The 12,484-nt window shown below is 39.7% G+C and overlaps 1 protein-coding gene across 4 annotated transcripts in view; it reads right to left on the reverse strand.

Moving 5' to 3' along the window:
• Window positions 1–12,451, reverse strand: part of LOC103747252 (tigger transposable element-derived protein 2-like) — a 19,022-nt gene extending 6,571 nt beyond the window's left edge. The window contains exons 1-3 of one of the 4 annotated variants that reach the window (XM_029554329.1): window positions 11,998–12,451; window positions 6,856–7,005; window positions 3,974–4,126 (exon numbers count right to left, since the gene is read on the reverse strand). The gene's annotated coding sequence lies outside the window, so the exon portion shown is untranslated. The remainder of the gene's footprint in view (window positions 1–3,973; window positions 4,127–6,855; window positions 7,006–11,997) is intronic. The other 3 variants (XM_029554330.1, XM_029554331.1, XM_029554333.1) reach the window with 3 other exon arrangements.
• Between the last annotated feature and the right edge of the window lie 33 nt (window positions 12,452–12,484).

Raw genomic sequence — 12,484 nt, forward strand, 5'->3', positions numbered from 1 at the left:
GTGGAAGGGAAGAACTGACTTCTATGCCTTCTGACCTCTACATGTGTACCTTGGCATGTACTCCCCCCATTTCTCTGTCTCTCTTGTACACATATACATACAAACAGATACATACTCACACAGAATCTAAGAAAAGCATTTTTCCACATACTAAAACAAAACAGAAAAAATAAAACAAACACTCTAGGGTTTCCCTAGGAAGTCTCGACTGATCTTATTTGTTTGATTTGAGTCAGGGTCTTCCTATAACCCCAGCTGGACTGGAATGCAATATGTAAGCCAGGTTGGCCTAGATCTCACAGAAATTCCCCTGCCTCTGTCTCCTGGGATTAAAGGCATGCGCCACCACACCTGGCTTTAGGCTGATCTTGAACTCAAGATCTACCTGCCTCAGTTTCTGGCTGGGACTACAGTTGGTATACCATCATGCTCTTTTAACAGATAAACATTCAGCTCAAGGAATGGCTACTACCTACCCCCATTAATTACCTTTAAACCTTTAGGCAGTATAATTAAAATTCTCTATCATGTTTCTTTATCTCTTGACTCTCTCTTAAAAAATCAAGGTACTATAGATACAGCACTTCCTGCTGCTTCTCTTCTACTTTCCCCCCATACTTCTACTGGGTACAGGCTCCCTTACACAGTTTAATTCTAACACTAAAGTGTCATAGAGGCCCTTTAGGAGCTAGCCTATGCCTATGTTGTCATCTCTTGTCATTACCCTCTTTAGTTATACTTACAGTCATGCTGAAGTTTGTAATGCATTTGCTTTTGGACCCCCCCACCCCCTTGACAACAGCCTGGAATTCACTGTGTAGACCAGGTTAGCCTTGAACTTGAGGCTATTCTGCCTCTGCCTCCAAAATGCTGGTTTACAGGAGTCCAGCTCCTCTTTGTCCAGCTGCTCATTTTTTTTTCTGATACCTTCATACCTTTTCATTGCTTAGAATGGCCTCTTCTTGTCATTCAATGACAAATTCCATTATTCATTGTGATCTCACACTACTTCAAAAATTTTTTCCTGATAAGTTGCTATTAATGAAAAAATAGTATCTATATTCCTGCTATGTGCAAAGTACTGATTTAGATGATAGCGCTATAGTGGTCCAAGACAGGTACTCAGCAGCTTACATTCTAGTGACATAATGAAAAAACAGACTATAAAAATAATCATGACTATGAAACACACTATAAACAAAGACTGTAGTAAATAATCCACGTATGCTATTTTAATCCTCATAAGAACTTTATGAGGCTTGGAGAAATGGTATGTTCTTCCTGGGGACCCTCTCTTTAAGTGGCTGAGCTCATATTCAAACTCGAGTCTGACTTCAAGTCTAGCTCTTTTGTTATCCTCCCTCTACTCCCAGGAATCTCTGTGTGCTCCCAGAACAGCATTTGTCATATGCACTGAGGACTATGCACTGAGGTTCTCCAGAACAACAACAACAAAATATGTGTGATTGTTTTTGAAGGATGGTTCAAAACTAAAACAATTCTGGATGCACAGAAGAGAAATTAATATGTAATAAATAAAACATGTGCTTTAAAGCATTAGAGATGATTTCTCTCTAGAAAGCCCAGTCAAGAAAGGGAGGTTTAGAGGCTTTTTAGGCATAAATAGATAAGATACTTCATATATTTTTGTTGAACCTGTTATTAGAATTTTGTATACAATTATTAGAATGAAAACCTTTACTTTAGTCCTGTTACTGGAAATGGCCTTGCACCAGGAGTTTAGCATTCAGTCTTAACTGAATTCCAAGGGCATTAAGATTCGAGGTTGAATTGCAGGAGAATGCAGTAACCAGTTTATAGGCACTGAGGCCAGACCAAACAGATCCCAACCTCACTTACTACTAATTAAACAAATTTAAGCAAGTTATTATTTTTTAAAATGTCATGTATTTTTATAAGTACTTTATGATATTACCTAATTTCATCTTAGCACTGCTGTGCAGTAGATATATTTATTATTCCTTAATAGCTTTATGTCCTAGTTTCTTCCTCTGTTGAGTGGGGATGATAATAACAAATTACACCACAGAGTGTTTAGATTAAAATGAGGATAAATTGCTCAGAAAAATCAGCTATTATAGGTATGTCTCATATATTATGTGTTTTCTTACTATATTTCACAGATACTGTTTTGTTTTGTTTTATTAAATAAATTGAAGGCCTGTGGCAACCCTGTGTCAAGCAACTATATAGATACAGTCTTTCTACTATTTCAAATTTGTATTATTATTTTATCTATTATAGTGACTTATGAAGCATCATGTGATCATTAGTGTAACATTAGTTTTAGTGCATGACAAACCTTGCCCACATAGATGGCAAACTCAATCAATAAATGTATGTATTCTGACTGCTCTACTAACTGCTTGTTCCCTGTCTCCCCCTCTCCTCAGGCTTTCCTATTTTCAGAGACACAACAATATCGAAATTAGGCCAACTAATAACTCTACAATGGCATCCAAGTATTCAGATATTTTTCACATTAAATTAAAATTCAGAAGTGATTTAAGTTTAGTGAGGAAGGCAAAGACCAGGTGGCCCATGCCTTTAATCCCAGCCTTCAGGAGGCGGAGGCAGGTAGATCTCTGTGAGATGGAGGCCAAGCTGGTCTACATAGTGAATTCCAGGCAGACTGGGACTAGGGAGACCCTATCAAAACAAACAAACAAACAAACAAGCAAACAAACAAACAAGCAGATAGGCTGAAAGCTAGGACCCTTGCACTACTCAGTCAACTTGTGAATGCAAAGCATAAGTTCTTGAAAAAAATTAAAAATGACACTTTGTATGTGGTGGCACATTATAATCCCAGCACTTTGGAGTCTGAGGCAGAAGGATGGAGAATCTGAGGCTAACCCGGGCTACATCACGAGTACAAAGTGATAAAAAATAAGAGAACAAAGGGACTGGAGAGATGGCCCAGTGGTTAAGAACACTGGCTGTTCTTGCAGAGGACTGAGGAGGTTCAGTTCCCAGCACCTACATGGTGACTAACAACCATTCCTAATTCAAGTTCCAGGGGATCTCATGTTCTTTTCTGACCTCCATGGGCATTGTATGACACCAGTGTACTTATATACATGCACATACAACACTCATACACATAAAAATAAGCTAAATAAAATTTACAAAGTAAACAGTCTTTTCGAAGATGCAGTGAAGGTTTAAAGGTCTGGAAAGAAGATTAAACCAGCCATAACATTCCCTAAAATCAAAGCCTAATCCTAAGCAAGGTTCTAACTCGACCATTCTATGAAAGTTGAGAGGAGAGGAAGCTGGAATGGAGCAGTCTGAAGCTAACAAAGAGTGGTCTATGAAGTTTAAGAAAAGGTGCCATCTGTGTAACTAGTGAAAGGTAAAATAGCGAGTGCTGATGCAGAAACACTGACAGACTTATCACCAATGAAAGTGGCTATGATAAACAGTGGTTCTCAGTAGAGACAAAACAGCCCTCTACTGGAAGATGCCATTTAGGACTTTCTCTGCTACAAATAAGTCAATGTCTGGCTTAAAAGCTTCAAAGGACAGGCTGATTCTCTTGTAGGGTACTAATGAAGGCAGTGACTTTACATTGAAATGAAATCTCATTTGCCATTCTGAAAATACCAACCCCCTTAAGAATTAGATTCAATCTACTCTGCAAGGGCTGTTACTGGAGCTATAAAGCCTGGATGGCAGTACATCTGTTTACTGAATGTTTTATTTTCACTATTGAGACTTACATTCCTAGGCCGACATCTTTGAAAAAAATTTTTTTTTCATAGGAGAGGAGTAGGGAATAAAGAAAAAGGAAAAAAAAATTACTTTTCAGCTGTGGTTTTTCACTGACAATTTACCTGGTTTCCCCAGACCACTGATAAAGATATGTCAGATTAATGTTTTCAAGTCTGGTAATATAATATCCATTCTCTAGTGCAATGATCAAGGTGTAATTTCATCTTTTAAGTCTTACCATTTAAGAAATGTATTTCAGGCTGGACATGGTGGTACACATCTTCAATCCAAGAATCAGGAGGCAGAGGTAGGTGAATCTTTATGATTTCCAGGGCAGCCTGGTCTACTTAGTGAGTTCCGGGTCAGCCAGGGATACATGGTGTGATTCCATCTAAAAAGAAAATAAATGTATTTCACAAGTCTGTATATGCCATAGATAGTGATTTTTTTGCTGGATCTGGGCAAAGTAAATTGAAAATCTTCTTAAAAGAGTTCAACATTCCACCTGCCATTAAGAATATCTGTGATTTAGGGGTTGGAAAGATGACTCAATAGTTAAGAGCACTGGCTGCTCCTACAGAGGACCTGGGTTCAATTTCCAGTACCTTCATGGTGGCTAACAACCTTTCATAATTCCAGTTCAGGGGATTCAGTGCCCTCTTCTGGCCTCTGCAGGCATTTCATGACACTGGTGCACATGCAGGCAATACACATAAAGTAAAAAATATAAATAAATTTTAAAAAAAGGAATATCTGTAATTCATGGGAATCAAAGTTAAGGGGAGTTTGGAAACAGCTGATTTTAACTCTCATGACTTTGAAAGTTCAAGACTTCAGTAAAAGAAGCAACTACAAATGTGGAGGAAGTGCCAAGAAACAGAGTTAGAAGTAGACCCTGAAATGTGACCAAACTGCTTCAATCTCATGACAGAACTGTAGGGTAAGTTCGTTCTTATGGACAAGCAAAGAAAGTGGCTTCTTGAGATGGGATCTACTCCTGGGAAAGATGCTGTAAAAATTATTGAAATACCCACAAAGGAATTATAATTCATATTCTAATATGTTTATAAACTTAAGTTCATAAAGCAGTAACAGGTTTAAGAAATTTTACTCTAGGGCCTGGGAAGATGATTCTACAGGTAAACTATGCAAGCATGATAACCCGAGTTCAAGTCCCCAGAAAAAATTTTAAAAGCTGGGTATAGTCCCACCTGTCTGTAATACCAATGGTGAGGGGAGGACAGAGACAGGAGGGTCACTGGGAATTGCTGGCTGCTAGTCTGGCTCCAGGTTCAGTGAGAGACCCTGTCTCAAGTGAATTAGGCAGAGTGACAGAGCAGGGTACCCAATGTCCTCCTCTGGCCTATAAGCATGTGTACGGGTGTGTGTACCCACACACACATGTGCAGGTACATGACAGATATATACCACGAACATGTATAAATACCATGCACACACATGCACATATACACAAAATAAATAAATACCCTTATCTATAGGCCCAAAATACATTAAAAAAGAAAATGGACTCTAATTTTTATAGAAGTTTTCTTATTAAGTGCTATTATTAAAAGCACTTCATACAAAAGAAATCTTTCATGAAAGTATGAGCAAATTAATATAAAAATTTCATTGCTGTCTTATTTTAAGAAATTATCACAGCTGCTCCAGTCAGCAACCACCCCAATTAATCAGCAAACATGAACAGCAAAGCAAAATTGCTTACTAGCAAAAAGATTATGACTCTTTGAAGGCAAGGACTGGTAACTTTTTTTTAAGCAATAAAGTATTTTTGAAAAGATTTGTTTTTATTTAATGTACATGTGAGTGTTTACCCACAAGAATATATGTGTAACAGCTGCAGAGGCCAGAAACTGCCAGATCCCCTGGAACTGGAGTTAGTCAGTTGTGAGCCAACATGTGGGTGTTGAGAACCAAACCTGGGTCTTCTGCAAGAACCACAAGTGTTCCTAACCACAGAGCCATCACTCCAACCCATTTTTTTAAAAATTTATTTTAAATTACTGTGTATGTATGTGATTTTGTGTGTATTTACATGTACGGGGGGGGGGTGCCTGAAGAAGCCACAGATGTCAGATACTCCTGGAGCTGAAGTTACAGGCAGTTAGGAACTGCCTAATATAGGTATTGGGAACTTAATTCAGATCCTCTGCAAGAGCAATAGCTGCTCTTAACCACCGAGCCATCTCTCTAGCCCCCATTTTATGTATATGAACGTTTTGCCTGCATGTGTACCATATGGATGCAGTGCCCCCGGAGGCCAGAAGAGAGCTTCAGAACTGGAGTTATGGATGGTTGTAAGTTGCTAAGTGGGTGCTGGGAACCAGGTCCTCTACAAGAGCAGCAAGTACTATGAACCTCCAAGTCATCTTTCTGGCAGCTCACTCTGTCCCCACATTTGAATCTCATATAGTCCAGGCTGCCATTGAACTCCTGATTCTCCAGCTTTCATCTCCAAAGTACTGGGATTACAGGTATGTGCCACCACATCCAGCAAGGTGTTACTACATACTGAAGAGACTACAGTATACTGTAAATATAACTTTTATATGTGTTGAGAACCCAAAACGATCCTGACTCCCTTTATTATACACTCATTTTTTTGTAGTGGTCTGGAACTGAATCTGCACTATCTTGGAGGTAAGCCTGTACTAATAGAAGCTGTGACCACAGCAAGAGATCAGCTGGGCTTAACTCACTGATTTTTTCATTTTATGCTAATGTTTACTTAAGGGCACAGAAAAACCATTCTTTGAAATGGTTGGGGCAGGAGAGATGGCTCAGTGGTTAAGAGCACTGGCTGCTCTTGCAGAGAGACCTGGGTTCGATTCCTGGCACCCACATGGTAGCTAACAACCATCTGTGACTCTAGTTCCAGGAGATCTGATGCCCTCTCCTGACCTCTGAGGGCATTGTACTACACAGGTGCACTTACACACATCCAGGCAATATACTCATACACATAAAATAAAAATAATAAAATAGCTCTAAAAATTCTTTGAAATGGGGACAAGATCACCAGCCCTTCTGTATCACATAGACTTGTGTCTCTAAGATAAAACTTAGTGACTGGTACTGGAAAGCAAAATATAAGAATACCTTTACAATCTGTCTTCTTTTCTGCATCTTCTCTGCTATCTCCCAAATTCACATTATCATCATCTCTTAATGGGGCAGCTGTAATAGCCTTCTAACTGGTTCAACAGCATCTTTCTTGGCGGTTTCTAATTTCTTCTACAGGAAATTAACCTTTTCAAAAGAGAGACACAGAGTGGATTCTACTGTGTTCATCTTTAAAACAGTCCAGTAGCATTTCATAAAATCCAAACCAGTAACATGGCTAATGAAAGCTTATGGGGGCCTGGCCTGGTCTCAGACTTTGAGATTCACTTGTGCATTTCTAGTCTCTACTGCTGCCAAATCAGCCCTCATCACTGATGAACAAATATTTGGTTGCCATGTCCTTGAGGATACGAGTGCCCAAGAGAAACACATTTAAGTGAAAGGGAATAGCAACAAGAACTAAAGTACAAAATAGTACTAAACAAAAGTACTAAAGTACAAAATAGAATTAAACCTGCAAATAAAGAAAGGGTCGTTGAGCTAGGCCTGGTGGCACAGGTCTTTGATCTCCATGGGAGGGAGGCAGAGGCACGTAGATATCACAGTGAGTTGTGGGTCATGCAGGGTTACAGGGAGACCCTGTGTCAGAAAAACAAAACAAAACAAAATAAAGCACAGAAAAAAAAATCCAAAAAACAAAAAAGAGGGTCTACTTGAGATAAGGCAGTAGAGTGTTATCTAAGAAGGTGATTTTATTTTTTTATGAGAAAATGAAGTGAGATGAGCTATTGAGTAGGGAAAGGAGAATTCAGGTAAAGAGGATATTATTGTACATGTTGGAAAGAACCTGGTGGTTGAGGGACCCAGAGGAGTCAAACTGACTACACAAACTGACAAGTGAGTGAGGTTGGAGGGTGCCTGATTATGCAAGGTCTGGTGGGCTATAGTAAAGATTAGAATCTTACTCTTTTCTCCCCCACCTTCTTTCAGAAAATTCTAAAGTTGGGGCTGAAGAGATGGCTCAGCAGTTAACAACACTGGCTGTTCTTGCAGAGGACCCAGGTTCAAATCCCAGCACCCACATGACAACTAACAACTGTCTGTAACTCCAATTTCAGGGGATCTGACAGTCTCTTCTGACCTCCGTGGGCATTGCACGACACGGGTGCACTTACCTACATGCAGGCAATACACGCATACACATAAAATAATAATAATAAATTAAAAAAAACGAGTTGAAGTAGTACAATGCACACCAATATGCTTTTCACCTAGATTCACTAATTATTAATATTTTCCCACATTTGCTCTTTATTTTGGTTTTGTGATACTTCTGCTAAACAGATAAGCAAGTACATTAAAAAATAAAGAATTTTATGCAATCATAAATTCATCATATACACTACTTAAAACTAGTTCAATTTTATACTCCATATTTAAATTTTTCCAGTTTATGAAATGTTTTTGGCAGTTGCTTTATTTATTTATTTATTTATTTATTTAATCAGTAAACCAATGAAGACTCATGAGTTTCATTCAGGTTTTTCCTCCTGAGTAAAGAATCTTTCACGTGTAAATCTGTGACCCAGTTAAGACTGATGAGTCTTAGGTTTTTCTTCTGGAGTAAAGAATCTTCCACTTATTTTGTTTTTCCTGTTTGACATAGTTTTGAAGAGCTGATGTTTGTTGTCATGTAGAATGTTCTACGTTGTTTTTTTTTCTCTTCTCCAGATTATTTTTCTTGATTAGGTTCATGCCAAATATTTCTGGCACAAATATTTTCACTTGGTTAAGGTATGTTTAATAAATCTTTTCATTATAAAATTAATTTTCTCTTTATAATTAAGAAATAATCTGTAGGGTTTCTTTGAGATAGTGTTAATGCACTGATTTCCAACAACTTTCTGGCCAAAATATATTGCTTTTTCTTTTAAAACAAACAGCCTATTTCTCCTATGTGCTCACAACACAGATCACTTCTGTAGTCCTTAAAATGTGTAAGGATTTTTTTCTCCCTTGCAAGTCATCAATTCCACAGTGGACTCCATTTGGTCATTCTTTGATTAAATTCTGACACTATCTTCCTAGATCTTCCAGATACCCCAGGCTGAGTACTCTACTCCACCAGACTGCCCCAACTCCAGACCAAGTTGTATGTTTGGTCTCCGGAACATCTGGCTGACAAGTTACAATTGGGGTTCATACAATTCCTTCACGTGTGACTGATTTTGCTAGTGCCACTCACAGAACTCAAAGATATCCATTTACTGATTTATTATAAAGGCTATTTCTAAGAATACAAATAAGCAGGTGGATGAAGATATATGGGTTGAGATCTGGAAGGCTCCCAAGCTCTGTAGCTTCTGTCCTCGTGGGATGTGCTATACTTCTAGGCAAAGATGAGTTCTTGCTTACCTTTCTTCAAGCTTGCTTAAGTATAGCTATTTTAGGTCACTGAGCCCTTTTAAGTATTTATGGAGATTTCACTGTGTACGTATGAGGACTATATGGACAACCACGTAAAAGTATGATTGAGCATAAAGAGTATGAACCTGGGTAACTTAATCTTTGGAAAGTGAAAATGAGTAAGGGGGACTACTGTATCTTACTAAATAACACTGATTTATAAAGAGTCATTTAAAGGCTTTAAACAAGGTGGTGATATGACCATTCACATTCAAACTTGGTTTGGTAGCCCTATGATGAATAATGTACAGAATGACAAGACCCAAAGCAGGGAGACCAGTGGGAGGCACTGATAGTCTGGGGAATGAAAAGGGAAGAGTATTTCCCTTAAGAGATCCAAAATAGTTGGGCTTGGTGTCTCATACCTGTAATTCTAGTACTTGGGGGTCTGAGGCAGGAAGACTATTGTTGAGTTCCAGGCCAGCCTGGGCTACAGAGTGAGACCTTGTCTCATAAAACACCACAGAGTACAACTGTTTATGAACAGGACGAGTGAGGGAAAGGATTCAGTGATGAATGGGTAGTGTCATTTAGTGAGAGGGAAGACATTGAGGAGAAATAGGATTTGGGTTTCATAGTGAAAAATCCAGAGTCCCACACTGAAAACGTTATGTTAGAGAATCTGTCAGATACTCAACTGAAGATGTTAAGTGGGCAGCAGAATATTTCCATGTAATTAGACTCTGTGTGAGGTCTAGGGAGAATAAAGACTTTGTCAGCCGTATAAAACCGTTGAACTCCATAAGAGTTGATGAAATTGTCAAGAAAACTGGGCGGGAGAGAAAATGGGGATGGAGCTTAGGGATCACTATTCCTTTAATTTAGAGTTTGGATAAAGAGGAAGGAGACTGTGTGGCCGTAATTTGGAGTACAAAGGGAGAGTGGTGACCCAGTCGCCCAAGGAAGAATGATTCAAGGGTAAACATTTAAATGGGTAACATATTTGACTGTGAAATGCTGCTGGGAGTTGGGATCAAATAAAAAGAAATCCATTGGATTTTGTTCTATCCCTGCCACTTGTGCCTCCAAGATGTTTCCTTTGCTAGGAATGTTCATATCTCTTACCTAGTTAATTGGTAATGATCCTTGAAGATACAGATCAAAATCTGCTCAGGTTTCCCTGTGATAATCTTAGAACTCTAAGACAATTTCCTTTGAATGACTCAGTATTGTTGTAATTTCTTAAACTTTTTTCTTAAATGCACTACATACCCCTGGTTGATGTGGAACTCACTATGCAGACTAGGCTGGCCTCAAATTCACAAAGATCCTACTGCCTTGGCCATCCAAGTGCTGGACTTAAAGGCCTGCACCTAATCCTTTTTATTATTTTTTTATGTATATGACTGTTATGCCTGCATGTATGTAGGTGCACCAGTGTTGTGCAGTGCCCAGAGAGAACAGAAGAGGGAGTCAGACCCGGTGGAACTTGAGTTAGCCACCATATGGATGCTGGGATTCAAACCTGGATGTTCTGCAAGAACAGTCAGTGCTCTTAACCGCTGAGCCATCTCTCCAGCCCCTATTTGCTTTCTAACTTGACTGCATCCCCATTATAATTTAAGTCCCTTTAGAGTTGTCTTTGTGCTCATCCACCTCTACTCTTTTTTCCCCTAGTATATTGTAGATTTTTAACAAATGCTTGCAAACCAATAAATAAATGTAGGTTGGGTGTGGTGCATGCCAGAGGCAGATGGATCTCTGTGAGTTCCAGGATAGCCAGAGCTACATAGTGAGACTCAGTATTAAAAAAAAAAAAAAAAAAAAAAAAAAAAAGGCACTTGAACATCTCAAGAGCTGGAAATTAGTGGGAAAGAACAAAAGCAAAAAGACACTGTGAGTTATGATGGAAAAACACGGATTCAAGGATGGACCTATCTGAAGGAGCAAGGCAAATTAATATAGGACCCATTAAATGAAGCTCAGCAGGAGTGTGGTGGTACACACCTAGAGTCTCAGCATTGGAGAGAGGCTGAGGTAGAAAGATTTGAGGTTTTAGGACAGCCTAGGCTATACAGAAAGAACCTTTAGAAAAAAAAAATTCCAGCCTGGAAAGAAAAAAGTTTCTATTTTATCTCCCCTCCGCTTTTTCTTTTTATATCTATATTTCTTTGTTCACTTTCCCTTCCGGCTTTGTATCCACTTCTCTATTCCAAACTAGTAACCCTCAAATTCTTGATTTTTTTTTTTTTTTTTTTTTTTTGGTGGGGGAAAGAAAACAAATAGAACGCACCTCAGTAGTGAGGATAGATGATGGGCGTGTAAGGGGCGGAAGACAGTAAGCTTGTCAACCAAGTGTTCCAAAAATGCTTCTAATCAAGTGAAATAGCAGCAGCTTATATGACCACGCGTAAGAAGGGTCATGAAATTCTTCAGCTGAATTTAAATTACGGCTCCATTTGCATTGCTGCCCTTTACTTCATCTTGTGAACTTAAGTTTCCTTAGCTGTAGAAAATGGGACGATAGCAATACCTACCTTAAAGGGTTTTTCTCTGGACCAATGAGACAATCCATTTTAAAACCTTAGTGCCACGAGGGGCATAAGGTTAAATGCTCATTTTACGCTAGCAATTATTTTTCTTGAAAGTCTAGCAAGGAGAGACAGCCAAAACAGTAAATCCTTGTCATAGGAACGTATTAGTAAATTAGTACCACACGCAAACAAAGAGGATTACTTTAAAAGAAGCAGAGAAGGATGCACGGGCACTTACATTTTGGGCACTGCAAAGACCTTGCCTATGATAAAACTGTCACAGCAACTCGCCTTGCAGCGCTAGCTGCTTTATACTTTCATAAAAGCCAAAAAATAAAAAGTATATTCTGGGGAAAAATCTGCTTTGTCCACGAGGGCCGCTGTAGACGACAGGAAGGGAAGTGACCCCGATCGCGGGTCGCCGAGTCCTTTCCGGCCCCGGAGGGACAGGACCCGGAGGTGACTAACACCCGCTCCGGGTGTCGCGGGACTCGGGGCGGCGGCAGCGGCCTCAGCTGGCGGCCGTCACCTGTCTGTCTTAAGGACGCAATCCGAGAGCCGCGCCCCCGCGAATGAAGGGTCTCACCTGTCGCCGCCAGCGGAGCCCCGGGGAGAGCGAGCCCCTGGGAAGCGGGCGACCCTTGAGCCTGCCGCTGCCCATTGGTCTCCCAGCGCGCCAGGTCCCGCCCCCAGATTTGAAAGCTTCTTCCGGGAAGCTCTGGGAC

This window comes from Nannospalax galili, unplaced genomic scaffold (genome assembly GCF_000622305.1).
Source record: "Nannospalax galili isolate Female #2095 unplaced genomic scaffold, S.galili_v1.0 scaffold384, whole genome shotgun sequence".
NCBI classification, from domain to species: domain Eukaryota; kingdom Metazoa; phylum Chordata; class Mammalia; order Rodentia; family Spalacidae; genus Nannospalax; species Nannospalax galili.